General features: G+C 43.1%; 1 pseudogene; it reads right to left on the bottom strand.

The window, feature by feature from the left end:
- Positions 1–6,096: 6,096 nt before the first annotated feature.
- On the bottom strand, positions 6,097–6,524 carry LOC124517546 (ferritin light chain-like; annotated as a pseudogene).
- Positions 6,525–15,688: the final 9,164 nt, after the last annotated feature.

Below are 15,688 nucleotides of genomic sequence, written 5' to 3' on the forward strand. Positions count from 1 at the left end.
CAGTTGATGGCCATTTGCATCGTTCCCAGTTGTAGGCACTTATGAATAATGCTGCTATAAGCATGTGTTAACAAAGTCTTTATGTGTCCATTTATTTTCACTTCTTTTTGATACATATTTTGGAACGAAATTTCTGGGTTTTATGGTAAATGTATTCTTACGTTTTTAAGAAACTCCCAAACATGCACAAAGACTTGAGAGAGACCATGAAGGGTTTAAGTTTGAACTAACGTGTTGCTGCTAATAGACGATTGCAAATCTAAATACAGAACCAAGGAGACAGGGTGGGGCTAGAGCTAGACTCAAGAGTCATAAAGCACAGGGGTGGTGTTGATGCCATGGAGTGGATGAGATGACCTGAGGAGTTCATGTAATATAAGGAGGACTGAACTCCAGTGACATAAGCATTTGTGAGATCAAGAGCATTAGGGAGACAATGTGAGAAATCAGGAAGTAAGAGAACCAGGAGAAATTATGTCACAGAAACTAAGGGAAGAAAAGTTTATACAGTAAGTGTGATCTCTGCATCCAAACACACATCTCCAGCCTTTCTGCAGAGGGTGACTAGGTCTCCAGCAGAACCCTTTTCGTCAGGGTATGTTTCAAATAAATACCCGGGCTGAGGTTCCTGTTAGAGACAGTATTTCTCAAACATAGTCTCCTACTCCGTGGCTGCAGACCACTTCTCCCTGCCTTTCAGATGTACCCTTTCTTCTGGAGTGAGTTAGCCACCAGTCTGCTGTGTTCCCCAAGCCCCAGGAACCTCAGGTGATACATTCATCCCACAGCTGTTGCGAAGGGCAACCTGGGCTTTAAGTGAGGGGAATATGTATGGGGTTATCACTCACAGTCCTTTGAAAACCTCTCTTCAGAGAAATTTCCATCCTCACATCACTGTAACTTTATACCTTTTGTGCTCTTACATTATGTGTCGAGAAAAAAAGCCTTAGCTACCTCCTTAGCAAAATCCTTTCTAGGTGGGCTAGGACCTTATTTGGAGTGGGTTTTGGACCTCAGCCTAAGGTAAGACTGAAAGGTCCACTTTAGTACACTGGATTTCTAACCACTTGAGAGCGCTCCAAAAACAATTAAAATAAATGTTGAATGCAGGGACAGATGATTCCATAAATGATAATTTTCATTCCTTGTGATCGCCTCTTGGGTGTCATTTATACTGTTGGCCACTCCCTGATTCTTGACCGCCTGACTGCCCTCTGCTGCCTCCATTTCTACTTTATCAGCTATTTCTCATCTTTTCCCATGCTTACCTTTTAATGCCTACCCTTTAAATCTTGGTTTCCTCCAGAGTTTCATCCTTACTACCTTCCCTTACCTTTTTATTAAATATATTTTCCCTGAGAGAATTCCATCCGTATCCCTGGTTTGACTACTACATATATGATTTTCTGTCCTCGACCAGGTTACTCCACTTCACTTTAAACTAATGGTGTGTTGCAGCTGGCTTGTATCAGGTCATGAGAGCCAACTGTTAACTTTTCCAGAATTTTGTGAGCCAGTTGCTAAACCCAGCCATTATTAAAATTACATAAACTTACAATTAAGTTATATTAAGAATAAAGGTAATAAATATTCCTGCTGTTATGCCCAGAATTCGTGATCCCCAAATACCGCCAGGGAGCCGAGTCCGATGTAAAAGCAAAAGAGCCTTTATTCGAGCTAGCTCGAGCTCAATCCCCTACCTGCACCGACGCAGCGGTGAGATACCAGAGAGAGAACGAGTTTCAAAAGCACAAAGGTTTTGTTGGGGTCTAGGGGCAGTTGGTGAGGTAATGGCTGTGGCCTCAGCCCATTGGCTGGGGAAGGGTCGGAGTCCTGTTACGCAGGTCGCCGGGCGTGTTTTGATGGGAAGTTTGAACGGGTGAGCGGGAGGTTACTCAAGGGGAGGAGGCATGGTCTGAGGTTTCTGCAATTTTCCCCGGAAAGGGGGCATGTCGGGGACATAGTCACTCAAGGTGGAGGACACAGAACAAGATGGAGTCGGCCGGCGTAGGTCCACTCTTTCTTTCACCTGCTACTTTTTAGTATCGATGCTTTTGAGATTTTGTATGTCTATGGTATCTTTGGAAATCCTTGATAATGGTGTGCTACAGTGCCTCACTTCCAATTCTGCATTTGGTGATGTCATGTTGGTTCCTTGAAAATGGTCACAGTGGGAGTGTTTCCACCATGGACATCAGGAAATGCTGCACCTAGGGGCTCAGCCTAACCACCAAGAAAATGTTAATAATGTAGGTTAAACTTAATAGTGTGTTGCTCTACAGCTGTTAGGTTGTGAGTACACAAAGAATTGAAGGAATATTTTAATAGTCTAAAACTATTATCCAATTTAGCAAAAAAAAAAAAAAAAAAAAGAAGTGCTCATCTCATTGGTGAGCAAGAGAAGTTTTGACTCATGTTTTCAGTGTTTCACTTTCTCTCACTTCCTAATGTCAACATAAATAACAGCCATATTTATGCCCTGAGTGCACTCATTCACCAGCTGCAATCACGGGTTGCAAGAGTTGGGCAATAGTCAACGAAAACATTCTGCAAGAATTGATTGGTGATTAGAAATTTATGCTAAAGAGTATTATATGCTCTATTATTATTTGTAAATTAGGAACTACGCAGCCTCCATATCAGTAAATTGTATAAAACGTATGTACATATATATGCATGCATTCCCCCTGTCTGCACGAGAGCCAGTTAAATATTTACCATCACATCACTTCTTGAAACCCTCAGTATCAGTTGCTTATTAGACATTTTAAGTTTACTATGATAGGCATCGCAGACTTAACATGTCAGAAGTGGAATTCATTTGCCTTCTAATGTCTTTTCCTCTTCTGATACTCTGTATCTTAGAGAGTTACCCTACCCTAGGAGGTAAAAAAAAAAAAAAAAAAAAAAAAAAGTGAAAACAGTGGCTGTAGATTGCTTAAAAGGGAGATAAAGGCTTGGTGGAGTTTTTCTGTTTAGTATAGTTTAGTTGTAAGAAAGAATGATCTTGGGGCGCCTGGGTGGCGCAGTCGGTTAAGCGTCCGACTTCAGCCAGGTCACGATCTCACGGTCCGTGAGTTCGAGCCCCGCGTCGGGCTCTGGGCTGATGGCTCAGAGCCTGGAGCCTGTTTCCAATTCTGTGTCTCCCTCTCTCTCTGCCCCTCCCCTGTTCATGCTCTGTCTCTCTCTGTCCCAAAAATAAATAAACGTTGAAAAAAAAAAAAGAAAGAATGATCTTGAACATATTCATATGGGAATGAGACAATGGAGAGGGGAGAATTGGAAGCTCCAGGAAAGAGAAGGAACGGATAACAGGACAGTCTGGGATAAGGAAGGAGAGGGCAGGGTCCAGAGCACATTGGCCTTGGACAGAAGAGAGTCACCTCTTCCACACTGACAGGAGGAAAAGAGATAGGGATCAGGGTGTGTCTTAGGTTGGGTTCTCTGGGAGCAGAGCCTGAGACAGGGATTCTTGTTCAAGTGATTTGGGTGAGGGGTGCTCTTAGGAGAAGGAATGAGAGAGGTATGAGAGGGTAGGGGAAGCAGGCTAAGCGAGAGTGTGATTTTGACTGGATACTAAGGTCAGCTTACTCACCTTGAGGCCTGGGACTGGCCTTTTCCCCCTGTGCCAGTCACTCATTGGTTGAGGTCTGCTCATCAGAGGAATGGGGCTTAACCTTCCAGACCATGTGGGCTCTGTCTGGCTGAGGACAATTCTTCAAGGAAGGCAGTAGCTGTGAATTTTAAACAACCAGCCCTTGGAGCAGCTGAAGGACAAGAATACCTGCCACAAAAGGGGATCTGAGTGGGGCACCAAGAGCATCCACTGTAGTGTGGATACATAGGCATAGATGGGGGACAGATGCAAGTGGAGAAGAGACTGTGACAGTTCCTCGTGAGTGGTCTCTCTCTAAACTAGTAATCCGAATTACCTGCTGAGGGTGGGGAGGAATCTGGTGGGCACAGACAGCTTGAGTAGGGTGGGAAGATTTTCAGCAACTGCTATATGTAAGCAGTGGGGGAGGGGCAGCCCTGGGCGGTACTCAGAGTCCAGGGACTGTTGGAGACATGGAGCGAGTAGTGACAGCACTTTGCATTGTTACTTACATTCTTCTGCGGTCTCCGTGTGGGAGTGCAAAAGGCAGGTGGTTGGCTTACCCAGTGTTGACATTTTGCTGGGTAAGTATAATGCAGGCAGAAAAGGGTAAGTAAAAGGCATGAGGATGATGGTGAGAGAGTTACTGAAGGCTCTTACTACCTTTTGGGAAGGCAGAAATGTACACAATAAATTACAGGGGCAAGAGAGTGTGTTCACAGTGCATGGATAGAAGTACAAAGTAGCGGATACGATCACAGAAGAAAGTGAAGCATTTTCTGGGTTGAGGATGCAAATTTCTATGGCTTCACATAAAGGGGACTGCATTTGAACTGCCTCTTGAAGGGCCAGTGGGAGAAAAAAAGTCTCCTTGGGAGGATATGGAAGGGAAGGGTGTAGAGAAAGCCTGGAAAAAACACATGAAAGCAATCTGGTTAGAGACTGATGATTTAACAGTATGTGTGCTAAAGCCTGCAACAAGGCACCTGCAGTAAGTAAAGTCAGATAGAGTGGTTGGCATTGGCTCTTGTTCTTAGCCCCATTCTCAAACAGGAGCAGGCTAAGTTTCTTATACTGGAGGTAAGAGGGTGGCAGTGGGTTTGGATAGAGGCCTGGCTAGGAGAGTAGCTTGCGACGCCATCTTTGGAAGCAGGGAGGCAAAGAGTGTGTTGCCACATCTCGGTACTCTCTTAGACTTATTTCCATGGCTGTGAAATGGGTACCAATTAACAAGGAGATAACTGGATTGTTGGCACTGCCTTTGAAATCTCGGCCAGCTATGAGCCCAGAGTTGCCCCTATTGATGTTTAAACCAGAGTAGACATTGCAACTGGTAGGCAAACCAGACCTCATCCAAACCATATTTGGACCCAGCACCTGACCCAGGACTACTGGCACCTAGCTGTGCCAGCTCCCTTAAACTTTCATTAACTTTATAATAACACATTTTACTCAATCAGTATTTTGGTTTCTGCACATGTGGGATTTTGATGGGGTTTTATCATGTAGAGGTGGTAGGGCGGACAAAGTGAAAAGAGTTGAAAAGGTGTTTTTGAAGACAGAAAGTGAAAATAGTTAAAAAGCTATTTTTTATTGAAAAAATGAAAGTAGTACGTATTCTTTATAAATCAAATAATGTAGTATAAGAAGAAAAATCAAAAGTAACCATCCCCTCAATCCACCAAAAAACCCTTTCTTCCTAGAGATAATCATTAACAGTTTGGTATATAGCTTTTCATGCATACATAAACACATAAGGCACTTACATTTACATATAATATATTATACACAATATTCTGGTATTTAACCTAATACTTTTCAGTCAAAATATATCTTGGGGTGTTTTAATATGATTAGTGTTGCTTGTTTTCATAGCTACCTGATATTCCATGGTATTTGAACAAATTCCCCATTGATTAGAATTTAAGTAGGTTCTACTTTTTTATCATAAACAATAGAACAACGAACATCTTACGTATTCTTCTTTTTGTTCGTAATTACTTTAGATCAATTCCTAGAAGAGGGATTATTGGGTCAAAGGGTATGATGGTTTCACGTATCGGTTAACTACCTGATCTACATTGCCAGACTGCCTTCCAAAAATTTGCATAAATTTACTCCCAGTGAACAGTGTAGAATAGTGCTTATTTCTTTACCAACACAGAACATTATCAATGTTTCTATACGATGGGTTAGTTTTATATGTATGTAAATATATTAGTATAAATATATTCGCTACAAAAACCTTTGTTTCCATTCGGTCTACGGCTTGGGAGAGGGCTCGAAGGTGGTTAAAAAGCTGCCTGGTGGCTGCAGGGAGAAGCTCAGGCACAAGCCGTGCAAAAGGGGGATGCCAGTGGGCCCCCACCAAGGCTGCTGGGCTCCAGAGGCTCCTAGTTGTGCTTGCCGGTGAGCTTTTCCAAGAGATACTCGTGCAGCCCAGCCTGGAGGCGGCCAGCCCGCCGAGGTGAGTCAGGAGGTCGCCATCTTCTCGGTGAGTTTCACTTGTTCACCCAGGAAGTCAGGAAGTGGAACTCCAGGAAGTCACAGAGATCGGGGTCTGCGCGGGCAGAACCCGGAGTATGCAGACCCAAACGGGCGTGGTTCAGGTTCTTCTCCAGAACCAGCGTGGCTTCCATGGCGTCCGGGGTTTTACCCACTCATCTTCCCGTGGCTTCTGCACGTCCTGGAGGAGGGCGTCGCCACCGCGCTGGTTTTGCCTTTTCAAGAGACGCTCAGCACAGCACGCTCGCGCTTCTCAGCCAACCGGCGGAAGAAGTGGCTCACGCCCTCCGGCTCAACGCCGTCCTGGTTGAAACAGAAGCCGAGAGAGAGGTAGGTGTAGGAGGCCTGCAGAGGCATGTTGACCAGGTGGTTGACGGCGGCCCTCCACTGCGGTGGAATAATTCTGACGAATCTGGGAGTTCATCGTTGATCGGTTATGAGGAGCTAAGCTCCAAATAGGGTGTTGGCTGGTCCCGGAGGCAGGGGGTGGCGGAGGAGATGGCTCAGAAGGTTGCGACTGGAAAGAGGTTAGAGCGTGGCCGGAGGCTGATAGAAGGGGCGTCCCTGGGTCTGTTCTGGCCAAACACTGTAGACAGATTCGCCGGACCGCCAGGTGCACGCCAGGAGCTCCCGGATTAAGGTTACGTTTTAAGAAGTTTTTTTTTTTAAATAGTCATAGTGGTAAAAGGTCAGCTTCCACCAGGAGAGCTGATACTGCAGATGGAAAATACTCTCTGGGTAGTTGAGTTCAAAAGTATGTTTAATAGTTAAGGTTACTGAGGTTCTGTTATAAATTTACTGAGTTAATGAAGATGGTATAGAAATCCTGGGACTGATGATTTAAGTCCTCATTAGTTTGAAATTCTACCCAAAATTCATGGAGATGGAATTCACCTCTGTGGTTAGAGATGGCAACTTAGTAGAATGTCTTTTATTAAGAGTTTACTTGTGGGGCGCCTGGGAGGCTCAGTCGGTTAAGCGTCAGAATCCTGATCTCAACTAAGGTCTTGATCTCTGGGTCATGAATTAAAGCACCACCAAAGAGCCTACTTTAAAAAAAAAAAAAAAAAAAGGTTTATTTGTTATATGCAGAAATGACATGATCAGAAACTTTCGGTATGTGGGGAATGCTTCTCAAACCTAAGCTTTCCGTATTATATGGTCATTTAAAAACTATTTAAAAAGAAAAATTTCTTAGATTATTTTATCAGTAAGAGGAGAATAGGTTAATGTCAGCCATTAGAATTATTGTATGTATAACATATTTTGCTTATGCATACTATGAAAATATACACATAGATGGAAAAGAAATTAAAAACATCATTATTATAACAAAGGTTTTGTTGTGAAAGCTTGTGTTTCTGTATCTCCATCTTGATCTCTCTCTCTGGACCATTCTTCCAGACTTTTTTTGATATGTAAGTTTGGAACAAAATGTGGTTGGAATTCTTGGGCTCACTCTTCACCCTTCCTTGCATTCACATCCTTGCTAGATCCTCATGACATGGATGGAGTGACTTCCCTGCTCCTTGACTTTGGGCTTGTCAGTATTCCTTGCGTTGGCTAAAAGAATGGAAGTTTTAGTTTTCAGTCTAGAACCTTGAGGTGAGCACGCCTTGGCTAGCTGACTGGGTCAAGGAAGACAGGAGACATGAGCAGATTCAGTGTCGTATGTGAGGCAGAACCACACCGAACGATTGATAGAACCATGAGAACAAGGGCTTATTGTTGTATGCCACTAGTTTTTATGGTTGTTATGCAGCATCGTTTTGGCAATAGCTAACTGGTACACATTTTTTTTTTTTTATGTTCTTAGTGCTCCAGTAATATTTCCACTGATTTTTAAGTTCAGTACTTAAAGTACTAAAAAGTACTTACCTCTAATATGTTTTGAATTTGATGCTTATGATCTTATGATCTTTATTTTGTACAAGGATTTCTTAGTCAAGTCACAGCCCAAGAGAAAATTCACCCAACTTTTTTGCCCTCATAAACTCATAAATATAAGAAAGCAAACTCAATTTTAGTTTCCTCAAATCCTTATTTAATTCTAAATAAACCTTGCCTGTTCTTTTAAAGTTTTTGCCAGGGTCACAACAATGAGAAATGATATCAAAGTTCTTTAAATGTTTACTTTTTGCATTCCGTTTTCAGAATTCTCTTCATGTCAAGCAGGTCTGAAAAGTTAAAAATAACTACCTCCAGAGATTTCTTCTTGGGCTGTATTCTTCCTTGGGAACCTCTAAGCTTTTCCCATCCAAACTGGGTCATCATCCTTGCCTAATTTAAAAATCTCCCAGATCCAATGCTCTACAAAAATCAATGAGATCTTTCCCACCAGATAATCCCTGCAGCCACACGTTATATTCTCTGGTCTGATTCTGCATGAGTTTGATTTTATGTACTCTATTGTAATAATTTATTAACTTGATAAAATCTGCTGACTCCTCATGGAAAATATTCTGTTTATATATTATATTTCCTGTGGCTTTCTTTCCATAGCTTTTATTATTGAGTATTTACATGAGAATAGGGCCTTTGTTTTTTAAAAGTTCATCTGTGCCTGCTGTTTCTTGTCTCCCCTGAAGTCAACAGCCCTCTGTTTGTGACATACATCGTGCTTTTCATATTGAAAGCACTCAGTGAATCCCGAATAATTAATCTTCCTACCATGTCTCTGAATTACCTACCTGGGTGAGTTGAATCAGCCCCATTTTACAGCAGGGCAACACACAGAGAGATACAAGGTAGTCACTTGATCATGTCCGAGTTCAAGTGTAAAGCCCTTCTATCTCTTGTACTAGATGAAACCCCTCTCCTTGCTTACAGTTAGTTCTGCTGGGTTATTATCATGTGTATCTTATTATGCTTACTTTTTCTCTGCACATTTCCGAAGGAAAGATATGTCAGTGGGAAGGGAAAGGTGAACACTCAGTGATGAAACTTCACAAATAGTCATTCCAGATAATTCTCAGGGGAGTGGTTGCTGGATCATCTGTTGGTAAAGTTGAGGCAGTAGCCTTGTATAGTAACACCATGTTTGCATGGACTGAGGGACAAGTTCTAATTTTGAACTCTCCTTACACATTGTCTATTCGTTGTCAAAGACCGCAACTTTGGGGTCAACTGACAAATAGCAAAATGAATCCTGAATAGAAGATCCAGCATATTCACATTAGCTATTAAATTAGCTTGACTTATTCAGATTCTTTTGATTGTTAAGCCCAGATAACATCAAGAATTTGCTTACTGATTGGCGATCAACAGCTGTGATGATTAAAACAAAAATTTTAAAAATCTGTGGTGCAGTTTTAGTAATTGATATATATATATATATATATATATATTTTATTTTATTTTATTTTTTTTTTTTCCTTCAGAAAAAGAGAGGTCATGCAGTTCTTACAGATTAGTGTTCCAAACCAGGGGTAGTAGGGTGGGAGTGTCCCACACTTTCCTGCCTTCTGAGATGTCTGCCACTCTACAACTTTCCATTCCTCTTTGCTGCCTTGATATATTCCTGTTAAGATGTTTCAGGAACCTCAAATGCATCAATCTCTATCTCTCAACCCATCCTTTTCTTTTGAATCCACATTGTATTTTCTTGAAGCTCTCTTACGTGAGCCTACTGTTTTATCCTCCCACTAGATTATAAACTTCTTGGGGGCAAGGACTAAAATTAATTCATTTTTTTTTTTTTAATTTTTTTTTTTTCAACGTTTATTTATTTTTGGGACAGAGAGAGACAGAGCATGAACGGGGGAGGGGCAGAGACAGATGGAGACACAGAATCAGAAACAGGCTCCAAGCTCTGAGCCATCAGCCCAGAGCCTGACGCGGGGCTCGAACTCCCGGACCGCGAGATCGTGACCTGGCTGAAGTCGGACGCTCAACCGACTGCGCCACCCAGGCGCCCCTAAAATTAATTCATTTTTATATTCTCTGAAGGTTTAGGATTCCAGTGATACTCTTCTTTTCTTACTATTTGAATAGTGTTCAATTCTACACTATAGTAACGAATGAAATGTAATACTTAACATATATATATATATCTGTATCTCCCCTTCCCCATTTGGGTTAGACTTGGATGGAGAACCTACTCTCAGAAGTAAACACCATGCGGAAAAACAAACGTTAACAAATACTTTGTTATAGTTGTTATTAGGAGCTTATCTAAATCAAATCCAGGATCACAGTTTTGGTGAATTTCACAGTTTTTGTAGCATTCATAAAGGGAAACTCCAAAATCTCTTAGTTACAATTTTCAAAATCACGGACTACAAATGGAAGCTCTGTTTGTGTGTCATCTGTAAGAATAAAACCACGATGGGCTACAGATAGGAGGAGAGTATGTTTTCATATGTCCTCAAGAATTAATTCCACTGCTATTCACCAACCTTTAGGAATGTGGAAATAATATGCCTGTTGGCTATTTGTGTTAGAACAGATGTAGCATTAATCGGTCTAGCTAACAGTACCAGGTCTGCAGTTGGCCAGTGTAAGACTTTAAAGTTATTCTCCTAGAACGAGAATCATAAGAAAGTCCTCCAAATCGCATTGTTAGTAGGCCCAAACATTGTCATTGTCTACTACTTACTCAGGTTACCCCTCTCGTGAATCATTTTTACCTTCTCCCAGGAGACACAGGGTCACCTCTCTCCATAGCTTGCCCTTCCTGGAAGGCAGTTTCCTGTCCATTGCATCAGTGGCTTTTGGAAAGAATGTTGCCCCTGACCTGGGCAGCTAGTCCTTCAGCTGTTCTTTCAGAACCAGGAGCCTCTGTCCCTGGTGAGACTAGGCAGCAGCAGGTTGCCCTCCTGAATTTCAGGGAACACAAGGCTAACCCCTGTTAGCCGTGGTATTTGAAGCCATATACCCTCTAAATCTTTTCTTCTTCCCCTGCCCTTTTCCTCCTAACATAAAAATGGAGGTAGATTATTTCAGTAAATATTCTTGATACCTTCCAAATTTGAGCTACACAAGGGTAGCTATTAAATGTTGGACGGGAATGACATCTACAGCTCACAAAATGGATTGAGGAGACTAAGAGCTTTATACCATAAAACACAATGTTAATGGCATTTGACTTAGAGGGAGATGACCTCTGCTTGAGTCCTAGCCTCAACATTTTCAGACCAATTCCATCCAATAGCCAGTAAATATAAATCTTGGATATGTGAACAGCTCTTCTGTTTTGTGGGAATTGTCTAGATCTCTCCTTGCTAGGTTTACGTCCACATGCTCCCAAGCATCCTGTTTTCCTGTCCGCATGCTCTTATGTCCACAAGCATCCCATTTTCCTGTCTTGTTCCTCTCTTAACTCTTGGCATTCTGTAAAACCTAGGTTCAAACTCACTTCACTCTTAGCCTCTTTTAACCAAGTTGTCCAGCCCAGCACCAGCCCTTGGTGAGCGAGTGTCACTCAAGACACTATGAGCAGGGGAGATACATATCCCTCCTCAGAGCCTCAGGTTTCCACGTGTATAGAATAGAGCAGATAATCTGTCTTATATGGTTTTGTGACCTTAAAGCACCATGTTAGCTCAATTTTATTCAACAAACTTACTGAGCACAGCTAGGGCACTAGGGTCTACTGATGAATAAGTTACGTTCTGTTGAAGGCAAATGAGAATCAAGGCTCATGGAGAAAGAGAGAAGTAGGGGGATTGCCAGTGGAGTAGCAGTTTATCAGCATGGGGAGGAGAGAAGGCTTCCAAAAGAGCCACACTTGAACTGAGCACAATTCTGGAGCCAGACAGCTGAGGGAATAGGTTTAGAACCTTCTATGCAAAGGAAGCAGAGAGGTATTAAGAAGCATTAGTAGTTCTTAGCGACTGGGATAATGAAAATAGCTTCCATTTATTGAGCAGCTACTAATTCGGTTCTGGACTCTCCTAGATTCAGAATAAGATGTTTTACATACTTAACTCATAATCTACTACAGCCTGTGTTCCAGAGAGTAGGCAACTTAATTCATTTACTGTTGAACCCTAGTGGCTAGCATAGCACCTGACACATTTCATTTGTAGAATGATTAAACGAGCCCTTATGGCAATTCTTAAAGATAAACATTGTTATTAGATGAAAAATATGTCCATTTTACATTTAAGAAAGTTAAGGCTTAGAGAGTTTAAGTCGTTTGTCCACGGTCATGCAAGCCCAGGTTTATTCTTCCCCTAACGCCTCTGCTTCCTACTCTGGCCTGCTGACCGCTGTCACATGCAGGTACTTTAAGAGTGAGAGGAAGGTCCAAGGTTTTTAATTCAGTCGACTAAGCAGATGGCGATGCCCTTCCGTGAGAGGGAACATGGAAATGAGCAGGTCAGTTCTGGGTGTGTGGCGTTTGAGGGGCTATGAGGCGTCAAGTGGAGATGGTAAGTAAATGAGAAGAAATCACAGTGTGAAATTTGGAGGCAAGAGCTGAGCTGGGAGCAGGTATTGGGGAATTACCAGTTGTAAATGGTAGGTTGAGCCCCAAGGCCTCAGCCTCTAATGGCTAAGCACAGGGAGCTGACGGGGGGGGGGGGGGGGGGGGGGGAGCCGAGACAGCGAAGCAGGCAACTCTCAAGTAGAATGAGCGGTGGGTCCCAGCGAAGGTGGCATGCTGGCGGGGAGAGAAAAGAAGAAAACGGAGGAAAGAAGAGGAAAGAAGGGGAAGGGTGGGAGGGTGAGAGGGAAGAAAGCAGAAAGAAAAGGAGGGAGGAAAGGGAAGGAGAGAGAGAGACATGAGACCTTACCCTTTTGGGTTTAGCGATTGAGCGGGAAGAATTTCAGCCTTGTGTGGCTGAGTGGGGTCAGAATTTAGGCTGCCGGAGTTGACAAGTGAGCCTGTTGAGGAGGTAAAGGCGAAGACTAGTCACTTGAGAAGCTTGACTAATTACTTCCAGTAAGTGTTGAGTTCAGGAAATGCACTTCCCCCTACTTGCAACCTTCTTAGAGATGAAAGCAGGTTAACGGGAATATCAAGCAGAGGCTCCATCCCAGTGAGACAGAGTTGAGGGCTGATGTGCATCTGGGACATTACACCGGCAGGGTGGTTGAGAGTGTGTTTATATGCACGTTGTTGATGGATTTGTATTCATTTGGTTATTCAGCACATATTTACAGAGCGTATCTCCTGTGCTACGCACTGTTCTAGGAACTAGGGACACAGGAGTAAACAAAAGAGATAAAAATGCAATCTCTTTCCTCATGGTGCCTGCGTCCTAGCAGGGTGTGTTTGTGTGTGCATGCACACAGTGGCTCTGGAGAAAAAGGAAACAGAAAAGGAGGGTGGGGGTTTGGAGGTGGGGGGGGTGCAATTTTAAATAGGCCGTCAGGGAGATCCTTCCTCAGAAGGTGGCAACTGAGGGACCTGAAAGAGGTGAGGGAGTGGGGCCATGGTGACCTCTGCTGGAAGAGTACTTCAGGCAGAGGGAACATAATCATACAAGCAGCTCAGGATTTTTTCTCTAACATTAGCCTTTCCCTTTCTCTTTGAGTCACTTTGTAAAACCAATGCCGGGTGGTAAGAGTGTGAAGCACTCTAAAGAGAAATAGTTCTAGGGGCGTCTGGGTGACTCAGTCAAGTGTCCGGCTCTCGATTTCGGCTCAGGTCACCATCTCATGGTTTGTGAGTTCGAGCCCCGTGTCAGGCTCCGTGCTGACAATGCAGAGAACCTACTTAGGATTCTCTCCCTCCTCTCTCTCTCTGCCCCTCCCCTGCTCTTGCTTGATCTCTCGAAAGAAAGAAAGAAAGAAAGAAAGAAAGAAAGAAAGAAAGAAATAGTTCTTCTGAGAGGAACTTGTAACTGGGGCTACTTAGTCATTGCTTCCCCTAGTCAAGTATACGGGCCCTTTGGGTTGTGGGACAACTGACCAAGAGAGAAAGGCCTAGTCACTCTGAGAGGTTCGGATAGCAACTGTAGAGAGTGGGGAAATTTAAAATATCAATTTTTCCTTCTACTTTTATGTGTAAATGGACAATTATGTTTCACTAACTGTAAATGAGTTCATTTTGCCTTTGCTTGGATCCAGCTTATGAGAGAAATGTTACAAATCATCCTTTTGTATTTGCTAAATCTGGACCTAATTCCATTTTTCAAGAAACCGTGTTTACAGAAATAAGGCCACATGGAAATGAACAAATAATGAAAAATGGAATATAACAAACCCCTGAAGTCCTAGAGAATTAAAACTCTGCCAGAATTATTTATAAAATGTGTACCAGCATCCAAAAGTATTTACATTTGCTCCATGGCTTATAAAATCTGGTGCAGTCCAAACATACTTGGTCGTTCCAAGAGACCCGAAACATGTTTCTGAAATCCTGTGCCCAACTCCAGTGCAAAGCAAAGAGCCCCATATGGTGGGATCGTAATCTTGACATGCAAAATTCTATGTAACTAGAGATCTTCAGGATCACTCAGAATAGAAGTTGCATTCTGCATGTAACTCCGGATTGCTCCCCAGTAAGTCTATATAGATGAAGATCCAAATTCCTATGACTCCCTGAAGTTGGTGCGGTACAGGGAGTCGGGAATCCTGAATCTGTGGTTGCTGGGGGTGAAAGGGTCTGGACTGCACAAAGATCAACGTGGGGAAAAATGAATGAAGATCATAAGGCCCTATGAAACAGAAGGGGGTATCTCAACACCAAACAGTCAAGTGATTTATCAATGTTTGAGCAATGTAGAATCCAGACCACGCTTGCAAAGCTCCCCAGTACGGAGCAGCGTTGGGAGGGATAGCAGTGTTGCCGGGGGGTTTCGTTGCACGTCCTCCTCGGCGCATTTCTTGCTTCCATGACCGATTCAGATGGTGGAAACACAGTGCTCTCCATCCGCACCTCTTTGAAACAAGAATCTCACATTCAAGCGTCCCCTTTAAAATGGTGGCTACAAGAGCCAACTCTTGCTGCTAGCACAAGGTCTCACAAGGCTGTTAATCATCAAGTACTGATAGCTACTGTTCTGCGCTGGATGAATACCAATTAGAGAGACGGGGACGACCTGAGGAATGGAGAAGGGAGAGCAGTGGGGGACTGGCTTTGTTGTTTTGGGGAGGGGTTGCCAAAAAAATATTACCTGGGGCGCAGTGCTCTTCTCGCCAACCCTGAGGGGTGACTGATGAAAACGGCAGACTCATTTACAAAGTATAAAGTAGGGGATGTATCGGGGGCATCGTGTTATTATTAATAGGGTTTGCTTTTCTAGGTAATGATAGCTGAATCTTCGTGTTTTCCGTTTTAGAATCAGACAGCATTTGTCTAAATTTGATCATCCTGTCTGTTTTCTCTTACGGTATCTCCTAAAAGAGGTTGTGCGAAGCTCCAGGGAAACTTAGAAAGAGAGGCTCTGGAAACCAAAAACTTACCATCTGCAAAAGAGAGGAATTTACCATGGAACATTTTAGGAAAATGGAATGAAACGTTCTTCCAAGTTGAAGAGCATCGCAGCTGGAAAAACAGTCCAAGTTGGAGCAGGTAGCTTAAGCCGGTAGGGCTTTCGTCAAAATGAGGTTTTGTTTGCTCATGTCCATCTCTCTCCTGAGCCAGTGCCTTACAACTCAGTGTGGAGACTTGCTGTCTTGAGTGCCCCCTGCTCTGCC

The sequence above is a fragment of the Lynx rufus genome, unplaced genomic scaffold (genome assembly GCF_022079265.1).
Source record: "Lynx rufus isolate CCGP_SWC_20201006 ecotype Redwood Valley unplaced genomic scaffold, mLynRuf1.p SCAF_22, whole genome shotgun sequence".
In the NCBI taxonomy this organism is placed as follows: domain Eukaryota; kingdom Metazoa; phylum Chordata; class Mammalia; order Carnivora; family Felidae; genus Lynx; species Lynx rufus.